The sequence below is a fragment of the Chelonia mydas genome, chromosome 6 (assembly GCF_015237465.2).
Source record: "Chelonia mydas isolate rCheMyd1 chromosome 6, rCheMyd1.pri.v2, whole genome shotgun sequence".
NCBI classification, from domain to species: domain Eukaryota; kingdom Metazoa; phylum Chordata; order Testudines; family Cheloniidae; genus Chelonia; species Chelonia mydas.
This window is the reverse complement of record NC_051246.2, coordinates 20,485,680-20,503,603: the sequence shown is the minus strand read 5'-3', so window position 1 is coordinate 20,503,603 and position 17,924 is coordinate 20,485,680. Positions and strand designations below refer to the sequence as shown.

Sequence of the window (17,924 nt, the reverse complement as noted above, 5' to 3'; positions counted from 1 at the left end):
CGAATTCGAGAGTTGCAGGAATCCGACCCAGGACTGGAAGGCATCATGAAACTTGGGGACAGGCATGTGCCAAAGGTGGAACTAATGGAAGGGATTTGGTGTGTCTTAACAATTGAGGGACCGGTAATGTTGTGCCCTCAGGGAAGTCGGACGGCTTTCTTAAGCTGGGTGCATGGAAGCTTGGCAGGGGGACACCCTGGGTTTGAGGAGGCACTGGGAACTTTAAAAAGGTTGTGCTGGTGGCCAGGAATGGCAGCTGATTTAAAATCACATCTGGAACGTTGTTTGGACTGTGCCAGGCACAGCCCACCTCACAAGGTGCTAAGGGGAGAATTAATGAGACAAACCCCAAGGGGACCATGGGAAAGAATACAGATTGATTACACAGGACCCTTACCACCAGATCACAGGAAAAACCGATTCATGTTGGTGGTAGTGGATGCTTTCAGCCGGTGGGTGGAAGCTTTCCCCACAAAGTATCAAACTGCCCGGGTAACTGCTGCAATACTGGTAAATGAGGTATTCACTCGCTGGGGGGTCCCAAAGGTGATTGACTCAGACCAAGGAGCTGCTTTTCGGTCAGATCTGTTAGGGGAGCTATCAGCCCTCACTGGAATCACACAGTTGTCCCATATTGCTTATCACCCCCAGGCTGCGGGGCAGGTGGAACGCATGAACCGCACCATTAAAAGTGAGCTAAGAAAGGGAGTGGAAATCAGAGGAAAAAACTGGTCACAGTTACTGCCCTTTGTCTTAATGAGAATAAGGGCCCGAGAATCAAAGGGCACCGGATTTTCTCCATATGAAGCTCTCATGGGAAGGCCTATGGAACGGTGGGAAAATCTACTTACCCTAGTACCTGGGGAAGTCACTACACATGGCTTAACACAAGAATGGATTTTAACTTTAATTGAACATGTAAAACAAGTACAGCAGGCGGTGGCCTGGCGAGACGAGCAAGGAGCAGCAAGAGTCAAAGCATGGTATGACCTGCCTGGGGAGCGTAATCTACCCATGGTGGGAGATCTAGTGATGTACAAGATTCCAGGTCAACACCATCCATTCCCAGCTCCTAAATGGAAGGGCCCCTATCTTGTCCTTGACCAATTAGGGCCCAGTCTGCTATTACTGGGTACAGAGAATGGAGGACGGGAGTGGGTTCACTGCACGCAAATAAAAAGGTACAAACAGGGGATTGGGAAAGGGGACGTGTAAATTTTGTTATGTGTGTATTACAGGTTAATTCAAAAAGGAGAAAAGGATGAAAATTCCCTGGCCCTGGATGGAACAATTACTAGTGCTAATCACAATTGTCACATTTACAAATTCTATTCAGATCCCACGATGTGAAGTGTCAAAAGGAGGAAACACATGGACGGCTACACATGCAACCTGTGGTAATAAAGCTAATGAAGACTATGAGAATCTCCCCATAGAAAGATGTACCACTAATACTCCAACAGGAATTTGGCAGTGTCGGTATATGGTTTATGGATTAGATGGGGGAATCCCAACCAGGTGGAGAATATCAAATTTATCAGGAAATATCGCATGGTACTCCCTGGGTGCTGCCATGATTAACGATAGTGGAAAACACAGTTACCCAGCTATGTGGTTTGTTACAGAGGGTCCAAAGAATATAACCCTCTGGTCCCCTGGAGCAAATGAACCCTCTTGGGAAAATAGGGCCCCACATTTAGGGTGTGATGTTACCATATGTAACCACAATGGTACTTCCATGGAAGATAATCCCCGAGGGTGTGATTGTTATGTACATATTACATTAGGTGTAAAATCCCCTTTGGGACGCTGGGTGTACGATGAGTTAACCATTTTACAGAATGTAACCCTACAGGTGATATGGATGCCAAGTTGGAAGAATCCAAATTTAAAGTGGCCACAGCCTGGAGCCAAGAATATTCCCCGACGAGCAAATGTCTGGAAGCCATTGTGGGAGCAGGTGCAGCCAGCACTTTTTAACGTGTCCTTTCACTCTATTACATGGGTGGTACGCCCCAAGGAATGGTGGGTGGACCAAATCCATCCTAATTGTAGTATGTACATAAAAGGATTGAAACAACAATTCAATGCATGGGTGAGGGGACACACCTGGAATCGTCGTCGGAAAAGGGGATTGTGGGCAGCTGGGAACACTATGCTGGGTACATGGAATCTGGGGGACGAGTGGGTAACCAAACAATTAGTAAGCCAAAATGTGAAATTTCAACAACAAATTAATGAATTAATGGCACAGCATCTATCAGCAGTTGCCACAGGGTGGAGGACAGCAGTAGAGGTAAACTTGCAGTTAACGCATTGGGCAGGGGACCTGGTGACATGGGTAGAGGATGGCTTCAGAAGACTAACATGGGGAGAAGTGTGCGTAGGTATTCAAAATGCTCAGTTAATAATGTTAATGGATATTATGAGAGATGGTCAGAACAATGGCCTTCAGTATTAAATCGGGAGGCTAGCCCATATCTATCCACAATTGCAAAAACATACCCATCTACCTGGAAAATAACATCCCCGACCTGTGGGGAGAGTTCTTGTGTAATTGTTACTATGATACCATGGGAAGGAAATGCAAATAAGGTGGTTCCCTTGAACCCTATGGGAGTAAGTAGGGAAGGGGGAGCACGTTGGGAGCCACTAGGGAATAGGTGGGGGGGATGGAATGGGGTAAACTGGACTGTCATCACATTAAGCAGTTGTATATCCAGAGGAGGAATATGGATGTGCCCCTCTCCTATGACTATGGAGGAGCAGGATCAATGGCCTATTGCAAAGGGGGGGCATTTAGGGGTAATGTATATGGGGTACGGTGTATTCTGTTGGGAATGTATCCAATCCTGCAATATAACACTAGGAGGCAAAATCCTTCCAGTGTATGACAAAATTATGAGCTTCTATACACTGCCACCTGGACTATGGTGCACCAATGGATCAGTGGACTTAATCGTTGTAAACAATCGAACCAGCACCTACTACCCCATACCGTACCAAGTAGTTGAATTGGTTTGGACAATACCAAATTTCACTGTGGATATTCAGTGGACACACAATATGGACAAAAGTACACAAAGATTACAAGAGCAACTTGCTGCAAGCGCCAACAGTTGGACACACTTACAATACACACTACAGGATGGCGCTGACAAAATTTTAACCTTATCAAAGGAGGAGAAGCAGTGTTTTTGGTGGTGGCCAGGATGTTGGACCATACTGCAGGGGTCAGGACTCTCGGTGTTGCTGTGGATTATCATAGCAGCTGGTGTATTGTTAATTATATGTGTGTTACATTGCATATGGAAACGATCAAGGGGGGCACAACCCCCTAGAGAACAGCCACTAATTATAACCTATAAGTAATGTAGTAAGCCCCCCCAAGTGTACTAGACAACCCGGACCCAACCTTCTCGGGCCCACTATACTGGGAAGTCTGGAACACTAATTGGAATAGGTGTAGTATGCCCGTACGAGAGAAGGTGCAGGGCATGGTACTACACAAGGGGCAGTGGGACAGATGGAGCATCGACACCTTCCACCTTGATGCCTGGCCCTATCAGGAAATGTGTCGCCATATGTCCTATGCTTTTCCAGGGATACCTGGGCAGGAGGATCCCAAAAGAAAAAAGAAAAAAAAAGGGGTGGAGTGTTAGGATATAGATATTCAGGCCTGTCTGTAAAGGCCTGTACTTTAAGAATTTAGGGGTATTCTTATTACTTGGCTAGTTCTAGAGGTATAAAAGAAAGAATCAAAATCACTGTCTGCTGGTGTAAGGGCCTTCTCTTACTGTGACAGTTTGAGGCCCTGTTCTTAGGCTAAGGCCTTTGGCTAAGCAGCAGAGGCAGCCATAAGCCAGGAAGCGAACAGTCACATCCTCACATTCCAAACTAGCCACATTGAAAGAAGGTGCTATTGGGCTGTTAGGAATACAATCCTGTCCTGAATACAATCCTGTCCTGATAATTCCTATCACCTCCAAAGAAAGGGAAGTGCCTAGAAAATGTAAAAGGAAACTTAGTTTGATAGCATCCTGTCTGGCAAGAACTCACTTATCAATAGCTGGGATGTGAAATCCTCACTTCTGTATTGTTTTCCCACTTTGCTATTGTTTGTCTGTATAATCTCTGTCTGGTCCTGTGATTGTTTCTGTCTGCTGTATAATTAATTTTGCTGGGTGTAATCTAATTAAGGTGGTGGGATATAATTGGTTAGCTAATCATGTTACAATATGTTAGGATTGGTTAGTTAAATTTCAGTAGAATGATTGGTTAAGGTATAGCTAAGAATATTACTACATAAATTAGGGGCAAACAGGAAGTAAGTTGGGATTCGAAAATAAGGAAAAGGAACTTGTATTTAAGCTTGCTGGAAGTTCACCCCAATAAACATCGAATTGTTTGCACCTTTGGACTTCGGGTATTGTTGCTCTCTGTTCATGCGAGAAGGACCAGGGAAGTGGGAGAGTGAAGGAATAAGCTCTCTAACAGTTACACTTAGCAGAACCTATTCTGTTTGACTCTGTGTATTTAAATGTATATCTGTGTATCTTAGCGTACTTGATATATTTTTGGTTTGGAGGATATAAGTGTGAATGTAATGAATTGAAATGGCAGAATAACTCCTGTGCAGTGCATGATCATACCATATAAGAGCCTATTTTAGTATTCAGGAAATAGAATTAAAATTTGTCACCAGAGAACAACATAGAAAGTGTCTATTCTCTCTTTTCAGGGCACATCATCAGGATGAGCCGCATCATTCTCCTATTTACCTGCTCTGCCAAGCACTGAAGGCTTCAAACTCTAATTTAAAGACGCTAAAGTAAGAAATTGTTCCTTCCTTTTTTTAAAAAACTCCCCTTTTTACTGCTGTTATCCCAGAAATGCTGCAGCCCGGACAGCTCTTCACCATGGCTGTTCAGGAATTTGTTTAACTGTCCAGTCAATGGGGCAGATTCGCAGCTAGTGTAAACTGTCATAGCTCCATTGAAGTCAAGTTTCTCCAGCTGAGTATTTGCTGGAATACGTGTGGGTTTGGCTTATATGGCAGCCCAGCAGTTCAATGACATTTACCCCAATTCCCATAGCAACAAGTCAGCAGGAGAGACAGAGCTAAGCAGTGTGGCTGGGTGTGGTTTAAGGTCAGGATAGACTCAGGAGATTGGAGAGAAGACTTTAGGTATTTTAATCTTAGGTATTTCTAAGTTGCCTGTCACCGTGGTGTCTAAACCCTGTCAAACACTTCCCAGGTTACGCAAGACCCGACTTACGCAAATTCACACTTACAAAAAAAGCTCCGTAAGCCAGAAATAGAATTTTCGAGTCGTGGAAATTTTTGTGTAATGTACGGGTATAAGTTTCAGACTTATGCAAAATTTGAGTTACGCAAGGCTTTCTGGAATGGAACGATTGCGTAAGTCGGGGAGCGTCTGTACAAGTCTATTTGTTTACCATTCATGTATCCTGGTTTGATCTAATTTCTCCCTGATTCAAAGGTGGAGTTTTGGAGGGGAGCAAGGGATGTTTTTTCTCTCTCTCTTTGTACCATTGTGATGGTTCTCGGGGCACCCAGGACTGAGAGTCACCTCGGTATCCCCTGAGTCACTGAAGTCCTCAAATCATGGTTTAAAGATTTCAAGTTACAGAGAGTCCACCATTTACACCACTGAAACCTGCAAGTGACCTGTGCCCCATGCTGCAGAGGAAGGCAACCCCCCGCCAGCATCTTGGCCAATCTGACCTGGGGAAAAATTCCTTTCAAACTCCAAATATGGCAATCAGTTAGACCCTGAGTTTGTGGGCAAGACCTGTCTGGCAGATACCTGGGAAAGAATTCTCTGTAGTAACTCAGAGCCTTCTCCATCTAGTGTCTCGTGTCCAGCAGTTGGGGATTTTTGCTACCAGCAGTCTCCAACGGACCATATGCCATTGTAGGCAGTCCCATCATGCCATCCCCTCCAGACTAACCTGATCTCCTTCATTGAGAAGATAGCTTATTTTTTGGACAAAATAAATGCAATAGATCTAATCTACCTGGATTTCAGTAAGGCATTTGATACAGTTCCATATGGGAAATTATTAGTTAAATTGGAGTAGATGGGGTTTAATATGAGAATTTAAAGGTGGATAAGGAACTGGTTAAAGGGATGACCACAGTGGGTCATACTGAAAGGTGAACTGTCAGGCTGGGGGGAGGTTGCTAGTGGAGTTCATAGAATCATAGAAGATGAGGTCTCTTCCAACCCTAAGGAGTTCATCTAGACCAACCCCTTGCTCAAAGCAGGGCCAACCCCAACTAAATCATCCCAGCCAGGGCTTTGTCAAGCTGGGCCTTAAAAATCTCTAAGGATGGAGATTCCGCCACCTCCCTATGTAACCCATTCCAGTGCTTCACCACCCTCCTAGTGGAATAGTGTTTCCTAATATCCAACCTAGACCCCGCCAAGCACTGCAACTTGAGACCATTGCTCCTTGTTCTGTCATCTGCCACCACTGAGAACAGCCTAGCTCCATCCTCTTTGGAACCCCCCTTCAGGTAGTTGAAGGCTTCTATCAAATCCCCCCTCACTCTTTTCTGAATAAGACCAGTTCCCTCAACCTTTCCTTATAAGTCATGTGCTCCAGCCCCCTAGTCATTTTCGTTGCCCTCCACTGGACACTCTCCAATTTGTTTACATTCTTTCTGTAGTGAGGGGGGACCAAAACTGGACGCTATACTCCCGATGTGGCCTCACCAGTGCCGAATAGAGTGGAATAATCACTTCCCTCAATCTGCTGGCAGTGCTCCTACTAATACAGCCCAATATGCCATTGACCTTCTTGGCAACAAGGGCACACAGTTGACTCGTATCCAGCTTCTCATCCACTGTAATCCCCAGGTCCTTTTCTGCAGAACTGCCGCTTAGCCAGTCGGTCCCCAGCCTGTACCAGTGCCTGGGATTCTTCCATCCTGTGTGCAGGACTCTGCACTTGTCCTTGTTGAACCTCATCAGATTTCTTTTGGCCCAATCCTCCAATTTGTCTAGGTCACTCTGGACCCTCTCTCTACCCTCCAGCATATTTACCTCTCCCCCAAGCTTAGTGTCATCCGTGAACTTGCTGAGGGTGCAATCCATCCCATTATCCAGATCATTAATGAAAATGTTTAACAAAACCGGCCCCAGGACCAATCTCTGGGGCACTCTGCTTGATACCAGCTGCCAACTAGACATCAAACTGTTGATCACTACCCATTGAGCCCAATGAGCTAGGCAGCTTACTAGCCACCTTATAGTCCATTCATCCAATCCATACTTCTTAAACTTGCTGGCAAGAATACTATGGGGAACCCTATCAAAAATTTTGCTAAAGTCAAGGTATATCATGTCTACCACTTTCCCCATATCCACAGAGTCAGTTATCTCATCAATGAAGGCAATTAGGTTGGTCAGGCATAACTTGCCCTTGGTTTATCCATGTTAGCTGTTCCTGATCACCTTCCTTTCCTCCACATGTTTCATAATGGATTCCTTGAGGACCTGCTCCATGATTTTTCCTGGGACTGAGGTGAAGCTGACCGGTCTGTAGTTCCCTGGATTCTCCTTCTTCCCTTTTTTAAAAAATGGGCACGATATTTGTCTTATTACAATCATCCAGGATCTCCCCTGATTGCCATGAGTTTTCAGAGATAATGGCCAATGGCTCTGCAATCACATCAGCCAACTCTCTCAGCACCTTTGGATGCATTAGAACTGTGCCCATGGACTTGTGCATGTCCAGCTTTTCTAAATAGTCTTTAACCTCCGCCGCATACTGTGGTGCCCCAGTACAGCAGTCTGGGAGCTTTTCTTTGTTCCTCAGGGACTGGTCTTGGGACCAATCTTATTTAACATTTTTATTACTGACCTTGGCACAAAAAGTGAGAGTGTACTAATAAAATTTGCAGATGACACAAAGTTGGCAGGTATAGCCAATATGGAGGAGGACCGTAATATCCTACAGGAAGGTCTCAATTATCTTGTAACCTGTAATAATAGAAATGGGATGAAATTTAATAGTGCAAAATGCAAGGTCAGGCATTTAGGGACTAAGAACAAGAATTTTTGCCATAAGCTGGAAGTGACATAGGAGGAGAGAGACCTGGGTGTATTGGTTGATCACAGAGTGACTGTGAGCCATCAGTGTGGTGTGACCAAGAAAAAGGCTAATAGAATCCTAGGATGCATCAGGTGAGGTATTTCCAGTAGAGGTATTTCCAGTATTACCATTATACAAGGCACTGGTGAAACCTCATCTGGAGTACGGTGTGTAATTCTGGTCTCCCATGTTTAAGAAACATGAATTCAGACTGGAACAGGTGCAGAGAAGGGCTACTCGGATGATCCTTGGAACGGAAAACCTACCATATGAGAGGAGACTCAGGGGGCTTGGCTTGTGTGGCCTAAGCAAAAGAAGGCTGAGGGGAGATATGATTGCTCTGTATAAATACATCAGAGAGATAAATAGCAGGAGGGAGAGGAATTATTTAGGTTAAGTGGACACAGGAACAAATGACTATAAACTGGCCATCAACAAGTTTAGGCTTGACATTGGGTGAAGGTTTCTAACCATCAGAGGAGTGAAGTTCTGGAACAGCCTTCGAAAGGGAGCCGTGAGGAGCTGGCTAAGTATATGGAGGGGGTGGTATGATGGGACTGCCTACAGTAGCATGCGGCTCATTGGCAACTGCCTGTAGCAAAAATCCCCAACTGCTAGACACGAGACACTAGATGGGGAGGGCTCTGACTTACTACAGCCAATACATCAGAAAATGATTATAACTTTGCAAAAGTACTCATTAATGTGACACAAAGGCCCAGAAAGGAACTTCTTATAGCATCTGTACTTGCAAGGGCATCTATAAATAGGGAAATCAGGGAGCTGCAACAGGAGGAGTTTGCCTCCAATACGACACATTTCCAAAACAAAGTGACAACTCAGACAAGAAACAGAAAATGGCTAGCCTGACAACAGCACTGTGATGGGTTGGGTCACAGAAATTCCCTCAAGACTGTCACTAGATGTGCTGGGTTACCACTGAGAACAAACCCCCCTGCCAGAAAAGGGTTCCCACTGCTCCCATCTTGCTGGGCTGGACACACCAGTTGGCTCCAGGACAGACCAAGAGGTTGAGCCACGCCCCCCTGAAGTTCATAGAAACTGAGATTCACTCAGTTTAAGGGCTTCTTAGTTAACAGTGACTTTCCCAGCACCCAGTATTCAGTCCTTCTGGGAGCCTAAACCCCAAATAAATCCGTTTTACTCAGTATTAAGCTTTATACAGGATAAATTAGTAAATTGTCCGCCCTCTATAACACTGATAGAGAGATATGCACAGCTGTTTGCGCCCCAAGGTATTAATCACTTACTCTGGGTTTATTAAGAAACCAAAGTGATTTTATTAAGTATAAAAAGTAGGATTTAAGTGGTTTCAAGTAATAACAGAGAGAACAAGGTAAGTTACTAAGTAAAATAAATCAAAATACGCAAGGCTAACTTAATACACTGAGGATCTAGTTACAGGTAATATCTCACACTCAAAGATGTTCCAATAAGCATGCTTCACAGACTGGATTCTTTCCTAGCCTGGTCCCAATCCTTTCCCCTTGTACAGTCCTTATTAGTTCCAGCTTACATCACAGGTGATAAACAGGGGTGTTCTCCTGACTAGCAGCCTCTTGAGCCAGCTGAAGACAAAATGGAGGGGCTTCCAGGGCCTTTTATATTCTCTCTCTTGTTGGCAGAAACCCCTTTATTCTTCTGCGCAAAATCACAGCAGCAAGATGGAGTTTGGAGTCAAATGGGCAAGTCACATGTCCATGCATGACTCAGTGTGCAAGTAGAACAGCCACTGCTCACATGTTACCTCAAACGTTCCCAGGAAGGCTCCTCAGATGTGGATTGGAGTCTCCCAAGGCCCATTGTCAGTTAAGTGTTTCTTGACTGGGCACTTATTCAGAATAGTCCTTTCTCAAGAAGTTGACAAAATGTTTCACTGATGCTACTCGGAATCAAACACATTGAGATACAAGCATAGAGCCAACGCTCATAACTTCCGATATAAAAATGATACATGCATACAAATAGGATGAATATATTCAGTAGATCATAACCTTTGCAAAGATATGTTACATGGCATATTTAGCATAAAGCATATTCAAGTTATGTCATATTCATATTTACAAGCATATTTTCATAAAGCATATAGAGTGCAATGTCACAAGCACAACAAAGTAATTCTAGAGGACTGGCCAGGGGGAAATCCCAGGTGCCTCCACCGTAGAACCATATTGGTGCAACATATACTGTAACATCAGGGGTACTGGAAAGAATGAGGCAAGATCATGTTATATACAATCCAAAATGTCATGAGAGCCCTGACACAGCAGTGCCCTATGCTGCACCCGGAAATGGAAGGGCTGCAGGGATAGGAACCACCTAGTCACTCTTGTGTTCTTCTCCTTGTTTCTGTGCATCCATTGGAGTGGGGCGTGGTCTGTCACGAGGTAAACCGCCGCCCCAGTAGGTAGTAGCGGAGAGTCTCCATCTCCCATTTTACCGCCAGACATTCCTTTTCAAGGACGGCATTCTTTTGTTCCCTGGGGAGGAGTTTCCAGCTGAGGTACAAGATTGGGTGTTCCTCCTCCCCTACCATCTGCGAAAGGACGGCTCCTAGCCCTACCTCCTGTTTGTAGGATGAATTCCTTCTCGAAGTCTGGGGCTATGAGTACTGGATGGCAGCAAAGGGCTGTCCTTAAATCTGCAAATGCTCCTTCTGCCTCATCAGTCCACTTTACTATCTTGGGGCCCCGAGCCTTTATCAAATCCGTCAATGGCCCTGCTCTTGTGGCGAAATGAGGGATGAATCTCCGATAGTATCCTACAATCCCTAGAAATGCTCTGAACTGCTTTTTGCAGACTGGTCAAGGCCAACCTTGTATTGCCTCCACTTTGTTCCACTGGGGTTTCACCAAACCTCTCCCTACTACATACCCGAGGTATCTGACCTCAGCTAGTCCTGTTATGCACTTGAGAGGGTTGGCAGTGAGACCGGCCTTCCGCAGGGCATCTAGCACCGCTTCTACTTTTCCTAGGTGCGTTTCCCAGTCAGGGCTATGGATGACTGTCATCTAGATAGGTGGTAAAAAGAAAAGGAGTACTTGTGGCACCTTAGAGACTAACCAGTTTATTTGAGCATGAGCTTTCGTGAGCTACAGCTCACTTCATCGGATGCATAGCATATCGTGGAAACTGCAGAAGACATTATACACACACAGAGACCATGAAACAAAACTTCCTCCCACCCCACTCTCCTGCTGGTAACAGCTTATCTAAAGTGATCATCAAGTAGGGCCATTTCCAGCACAAATCCAGGTTTTCTCACCCTTCCCCCCCCCACACACACATACAAACTCACTATCCTGTTGTGAGAAAACCTGGATTTGTGCTGGAAATGGCCCTACTTGATGATCACTTTAGATAAGCTGTTACCAGCAGGAGAGTGGGGTGGGAGGAAGTTTTGTTTCATGGTCTCTGTGTGTATATAATGTCTTCTGCAGTTTCCACGATATGCTATGCATCCGATGAAGTGAGCTGTAGCTCACGAAAGCTCATGCTCAAATAAACTGGTTAGTCTCTAAGGTGCCACAAGTACTCCTTTTCTTTTTACGAATACAGACTAACACGGCTGTTACTCTGAAACCTGTCATTAGATAGGTGGTGGCATACTTGGCATGGGGTCACAGCAATTTGTCCATAAGTCATTGGAATGTTGCAGGGGCCCCATGGAGTACGAAAGGAAGGACAGTGTATTGGAACAGGCCATCTGGTGTAGAGAAGGCAGTCTTTTCCTTGGCATTCTTGGCCAGGGGAATTTGCCAATATGCTTTGGTCAGGTCCAGAGTGGTTAGGTATCGGGACTTGCCTAACTGATCAACTAGCTCGTCAATGCGTGGTATCGGATAGGAATCGAATTGGGATACTTCATTCAACTTCTGGAAGTCATTGCAAAACCTCAGGGTGCCGTCAGGCTTGGGGACTAGGACGATAGGGCTGGACCACTGGCTGTGGGATTCTTCAATAACCCCGAGTTCCAGCATCTTCTTCACTTCTGTCCTAATTTCTTCCCTTTTAGCTTCCAGTATTCAGTACGGTCTTATCGTCACCCTTACTCCGGGCCTGGTGACAATATGATGTTGGACCAGTGTCGTATGGCCCGGCTGTGTACAGAACACGTCCTGGTTCCGTTGGATCATATCAATGACCTCTGTTCATTGTTCTAGAGTTAACTCAGGAGATATCTTCACTTGCCCCTGTGGGTCATCTGTCTGGGGTGGAGCTCCCCAAATGACCAAGCACGTCTCTCGGTCAAGCCAGGGCTTCAGTAAGTTGATGTGGTAGATTTGCTCTGGCCTTCGGTGGTCTGGTTGTCTGACCTTATAGTCCACCTCCCCAATGGCTTCCACTATCTCATATGGTCCATGCCAACTGGCTAGGAGTTTGCTTTCTGCTGTTGGCACTAGCATCATCACCCGTTCTCCCGGCTGAAATCTCTGTACTTTCGCCCAATAGTTGTAATATGTCTGCTGGGCCTCTTGTGCTTTTTCCAAATGTTCTCGTACTATAGGGGTTACTCGAGTTATTCGCTCTCTCATCTGTGTCATGTGCTCACTGACATTCTTTCCTGGGTTGGGTAGTTCTTCCCAATCTTCCTTGGCAATATCTAATATTCCGCATGGGTGGCGTCCGTATAGTAGTTCAAAGGGAGAGAAACCAGTGGACGCCCGGGGGACTTCCTGTATAGCAAACATTAGATACAGTAGAAGGGTATCCCAGTCTTTTCCGTCCTGTGCTACCACCTTCCGGATCATACTTTTAAGGGTACAGTTAAACCGCTTGACCAGTCCATCTGTTTGTGGATGGTAGACTAAGGTCCATATGGCCTGGATGCAGAGTAGGGTACATAAGTCTTTCATTAATTTTGACATGTAAGGGGCTCCTTGGTCTGTCAGGATCTCCTTAGGGATGCCCACTCTGGAAAAAACCTGGAATAGTTCTTTTGCTATTGCCTTGGATATGCGGTTTCTTCAAGGAATGGCTTCTGGATACCGCATGGCGTAGTCAAGGATGACTAGTATGTTTCGGTGGCCCCATGCCGATCTTTCCAGTAGGCCCACTATGTCCATGGCTATTCTCTCGAAAGGGACTTCAACATTAGACAAAGGTACTAATGGGGACCGCAATTGAGGTCACGGGCTATGCAACTGGCATTCAGGGCAGGAGGCACAATAGTGCTGGACCTCTGCACATATTCCTGGCCAATAAAACCTTCTTAGGACTCTATCCAGTGTCTTGTCTACTCCTAGATGTCCCCCAAATAGATGACTGTGAGCTAACTCTAGTACTGCCCTTGTGTGTCTCCGTGGGACTAAGAGTTGTTCTAGTTCTTCCCCTCGTATTTGCGCTATCCTGTACAACAGATCGCATTTGAGCACATAATATGGCCTTGGCCCTTTGGTCTTTCCTTCCACGGGTATGCCATTTACTTCCACTGCCTCCTCCCTCACATTCGCATATAGCAGGTCATTGGCTTGGTCCTGCCCGAAATTCTCACGTGCAGTACTGATCTGACCTAATTCCAGGGGGCCTGTTTCTACTCCACCCCCTGGGTGGCCCCTACTTGGGCTAAGAACCGCCTCCGAGTCCTCACTGGCCTGAATTATCTCCTGGCCTCCTGAATGGGTTCGCCTACCAACAAGGGAGTTTTTCTGGTTCTCTGCTAGAATCCTGGTCCCTAATCTTTTATCTGCCCTCCTTTCCCGCCTAGACTTTCGGGGTTTTCCAGGGGATGAGAATAACTCTGGGGCAAATTCGGCAAACATTGGGGTGAGGTTATCTGTAGGTGCCGCCATCCCAGCCCAGGGGTTGCTACCCTCCCCTGGCTCTATTGCGGGGAGTAAGCTCTCAAACCCAGGGAAGTCCCTACCAATTAAGACAGGGTAGGGGAGCCTGGGGACCACCCCTGCAGTCACCCTGGTAGTATTCCCCTGGATCTCAATCTGTACCGGGATTGTGGGGTAGAAATTTACGGTGCCATGAACGCATGTTACCCCTGTGTTTTTGGCCCGGGTTAGTTGGTCTTGCCCCACCAACTTCCCCGAGACCAGCGTGACAGCACTCCCGGAATCTACTAATGCTATGGTCTCAATACCATTCATTTTTACTGATCTTGTATACCCATGCAAGGTCATTGCGACCCCTACCAGGCCGATTAGACCACATTGCTCCCCGTGATCCCCCAGATTACATAGCATAGGCTCTTCCCTGTTGGGGCATTGGGCATATGCCCCAATTCCCCACACTCGTAACACTGCCCCCTTATTGCGGCTGCTGCCCTCTGCCTGGGGCTATTTGGCCGGCCCCCCCAGCCCTCTCTTCCCAACCCCCCAGGTCCCTTCTTGGCCTCGGGCCATTCCTCAGTGTCTTTCCTCCCAGTTATGGTTCTTCTGTAGTTCTCGACAGTCCGGGGCTTTGGGTTTGGGACTGGCTTCCTGGTTTGCTGTGTCTCACTCCCTGGGGTCTGGAACAGTTCATGGGCTGCCAGCTGTCTTTCCACGAGGGAGACCAACTCATCATAGGTGGAGGGGTCATTCTGGCCAACCCAAGCCCGGAGGCCTGGTGGTAGCCCCCTCATATACCGGTCCAGTACCAGGAGCTCCATCATCTTCTCAGAGCTGAGGGCCTCAGGGCGCAGCCATTTCTGGGTCAGGTGGATCAGGTCAAACAACTGCAATCAGGGTGTCTTGTCCTCCGTATACTGCCACTCATGGAACCTCTGGGCTCGTAATGCTGTGGTTACTCCGGCTCTGGCCAGGATCTCTGCCTTCAGCTGGGGGTAATCTGCTGCAGTCTCCGCGGCCATATCATAGTAGACCTTCTGGGCCTCCCCACACAGGAACGGGGCAAGAATACTAGACCACTGATCTTGGGGCCAGGCCTCCCGCAGGGCTGCTCTTTCAAAAGCCAGGAGGTATGCCTCCACATCATCCTCCCGTGTCATTTTCTGGCAGTGGCTGGCCCATATGGTCTGGGTCCCATCACAGTTGCGGTTCAGCTCCATAAGAGCCTTCAGCTGGTTCACCAGCTCTTGCAGCAGGGCTCGGTCCCAGGCAGCCTGACTCATCAACAGATGATTAGTCTCCTGCTGCATCCAAGACGCCTCCTGTTGGGTGGTTCCTTGGACCCGGGTAGCCTCCTGCTGGGCTGCAGTGGCTTGTATTAGGGCCTTGACCATGTCATCCATCTTAGGGATGGGAGGGTTTCAGGGTTTAAACCCTGGTTTAAGTCCCCAGCGCGTAGATCCCACTGCTGACACCACGTGTGGCAAATTGCCGGCACTACTATGATGGGTCTCGCGCTCTCTCTTCTTGGGGGGGGGGGATTCAGGGCACCGTTTCTTGCCCCTGAACTAGGGTATTAACTGCCCCACTAGTGTCCTAGAGGAGGGGAGTGGAGAGGGAGGGACCCGGGCCCGCCCTCTACTCCAGGTCCCAGCCCAGGGGCCCTAGGGATAGCGGTAAACCACTTGAACTAGCGGTTCCTTCCCCTGGGCTACTTCCCTTTCCTGCCCTTCAGCTTGTGGGGCTTCCTGCCCTCCCTCTGCACAAACCAGGTGTCCCTTTACCTAGGGTCTTGGTCTTCTTAGCCCACTGCAGCACTTCTCTAAACTCTCCTCTGCTTCCCTCCAAACTGCTCTCTGCTCCCACACCAATCCACTCTGCTTCAACTCCTCCAAATTGCTCTCTGCTCCCACACCAATCCACTCTGCTTCAACTCCTCCCCTTGTCTGATTGAAGCAGGGGTTTTTTATCAGGTGACTGGCTTCAGGTGCTCTAATTGGCTTCAGGTGCTTTAATTAATCTATAGCAAACTTTCTTCCCTCTACAGGGAATAAGGCTCCCTTCTAACACTCTTCTGCTACTGTAGGGCCGTTTTCCGATCCTTAGTACATTCACGTATCCGGGCGGAGTTCCTCTGGGCGGCGTCCACTGACTCCCTTGACGCCTTCGAGGAGCGGTGGGCGCTGTCCGAGATTCTCTGCTCGGTGACCCCGTCTGGTTCCCTCCGTCTGACCCTTTGATTGAGGGGAAGAGCGAGAGACCCCAGCCCCAGCCGTCGCCGCTGTGGATACCATCATCACTGTCACCTAGGAGGGGTCCTATAACACGTGGGTGTAATCCCCCCCACCCCAAATCGCTCACCCTGCAGCCGTGCCCATCTTGTCGGGCACTCTCAGGAGAGGAATAATCGGTGACACTGGGCGTGGCACTAGGTAACTCGTGGGGTTGGAAGACCATGAGTGTCGAGGAAGCCCCCCCGCTCTAGGCCACCAGGTAACTCAGGAGGGTGGAAGACCACGAGTGTCGAGGAAGCCCCCCCGCTCTGGGCCCAGGCTAGCCTGAACACTTCTCCCTCCTGAAGGCTGCTGTGTCATACCTTCTGTTTGCTTTGTTTTGTTGCATAGTTTTGCTTTATTTTCTTTGGTGATTCTTTGTAAGTCTTAAACAAATAAAATTCTTTTCTGCTTCAAAAAAAAAAAAACACTCTCCTGCTACTGTAGGGCCGTTTTCCGGTCCTTAGTACATTCACGTATCCGGGCGGAGTTCCTCTGGGCGGCATCCACCGACTCCCTTGATGCCTTCGGGGAACGGTGGGCGCTGTCCGAAGTTCTCTGCTCGTTGACCCCGTCCGGTTCCCTCCGTCTGACCCTTTGATTGAGGGGAAGAGCGAGAGACCCCAGCCCCAGCTGTTGCCGCTGTGGATACCATCATTACTGTCACCTAGGAGGGGTCCTATAACACGTGGGTGTAATCCCCCCCCACCCCCAAACCGCCCACCCCGCAGCCGTGCCCATCTTGTCGGGCACTCTCAGGAGAGGAATAATCGGTGACACTGGGCATGGCACTAGGTAACTCAGGAGGGTGGAAGACCACGAGTGTCGAGGAAGCCCCCCCACTCTGGGCCCAGGCTAGCCTGAACACTTCTCCCTCCTGAAGGCTGCTGTGTCATACCTTCTGTTTGCTTTGTTTTGTTGCATAGTTTTGCTTTGTTTTCTTTGGTGATTCTTTGTAAGTGTTATACAAATAAAACTCTTTTTTGCTTCAAAAAAAAAACACTCTCCTGCTGCCCTCTGGCCATGCTGTATCACAATATATATTTAAAGAACACAAAGAGAAATACAATCTCTGAAATTAAATCTCACCGCTTCTTCTTCTCAGTCTTTAGGGCTAGTCAAATGTCCTGTATCTTCTACAATGGTTCAGCAACTCTGGGGTCCCACACAGTGACCTCAGTCTTATATACCTTGATTTCATGGCTCATTGGCCAGGGCTACTCTCTGATTTTCTATTGGATGCTTGACCTGTCCGTGCTCAGAGAGAATGGGCAAGTGTGGATCTCCAGTAGGTGGTGTCAATGTACAACAAATCTCTCAGAAGCTTTTCTTAGTCAGAAGGATCTTATATTTCATTCATTTCACAGATTGTATTTCATTATTAGCCTAGATTCTCAACTGAAATTTCCCCCTTTAAGGAATTTCTGGTTAGGTGCTTATCTCTTTCAATATTCCTTTTTCCTTCATTTCTACCACTTCTGTAGTGCAACAATAGTTTAGAAAGAAAGCAACATTCTTTCGTTATATCTAATACCTTTCATTCCACGTCTTTCAGGACTTATAGTAGAACATGAGGCATGACATGGGAAGAACAGGACAGATTATTCATGTACAGAGACATGTACATATCTGATTCCTAGGGTAGATAAATGTCAAGCTTTTAATTCAGGGTGAATGACATATTGAAGGACCAAAACAAATTATCTATGGTATGATTGATTCATAT

At 47.1% G+C, this 17,924-nt stretch overlaps 1 protein-coding gene and 1 long non-coding RNA gene across 2 annotated transcripts in view; both read left to right on the top strand.

Annotated features, from left to right (window-relative positions):
• LOC122466304 overlaps window positions 1–4,830 on the top strand; it is a 67,389-nt gene extending 62,559 nt beyond the window's left edge. Inside the window, exon 3 of the long non-coding RNA XR_006291717.1 lies at window positions 4,742–4,830. This is a non-coding gene — a long non-coding RNA (uncharacterized LOC122466304). The remainder of the gene's footprint in view (window positions 1–4,741) is intronic.
• LOC102943481 (NACHT, LRR and PYD domains-containing protein 3) overlaps window positions 1–17,924 on the top strand; it is a 509,145-nt gene that overhangs the window by 411,002 nt on the left and 80,219 nt on the right. The gene's annotated exons all lie outside the window — the stretch shown is intronic.